Raw genomic sequence first — 885 nt, 5'->3', positions numbered from 1 at the left:
ATGTATGTGTGTGTGTGTGTGTGTGTGTGTGTGTGTGCGCCTGTGTGTGTGTGTATGTATATATATATATATATATATATATATATATATATATATATATATATATATAAATATATATATCATCATAATCATCATCAAGGGGGCTGACGCCGACGGGGGCGCATAGCCGCATCCACCCTTCGCTTCCACCTGCGAGGATCCCTCATGGCTAAACGCCAGGCAGGGACTCGGCCCATCTCTAGTTCTTCACGGCAGGTTTGGTCGATCTGCTCAAGCCACGACTTTCTCGGTCGTCCCACAGGCCTCCTCCACCCAGGGTTGTCTCGAACAGAGACGACCTGATGGGCAGGATCATCCTGAGGAAAGCGAGCCAGGTGGCTGTATAGCCTGAGTTGGCGATCACGGATTGTGCAGATAACAGGTCCTGTGCCAGTCTCACGGTGCAACCGTTGGTTGGACACATGGTCCCGCCAACAGTACCCCATGATCTGGCGCAAGGACCTATTACAAAAGGCTTCAAGACAAGCCTCCAAGGCACAGGACAATGTCTAGGTTTCGCTACTGTGTAGCAAAACTGGCATTATCAGGGCATTGAAAACCCGTAGCTTGGTCCTTCTACACAGGTACCGACATCTCCAAATACTCTTGTTGAGAGAGTTCATGACCCCTGCTGCCAGGCCAATCCGTCTGCTGACTTCCTGGTCTGACAGCCCAGAGTTATGAACTGCACTACCAAGGTATGTAAAGCTCTCTGTGACTTCAATGTCCTCGCCGCAAGCACGTACCGACTGAACAGGTTCTCCTAACAAGTCCCCAAATTCCTGGACCTTGGTCTTCGTCCAGGAGACCTCTAGACCCAAGGGCTTCGCTTCATTGCTAAATGCA

This window comes from Penaeus vannamei, chromosome 30 (assembly GCF_042767895.1).
Source record: "Penaeus vannamei isolate JL-2024 chromosome 30, ASM4276789v1, whole genome shotgun sequence".
NCBI lineage: Eukaryota > Metazoa > Arthropoda > Malacostraca > Decapoda > Penaeidae > Penaeus > Penaeus vannamei.
Note: the sequence above shows the minus strand (reverse complement) of the source record.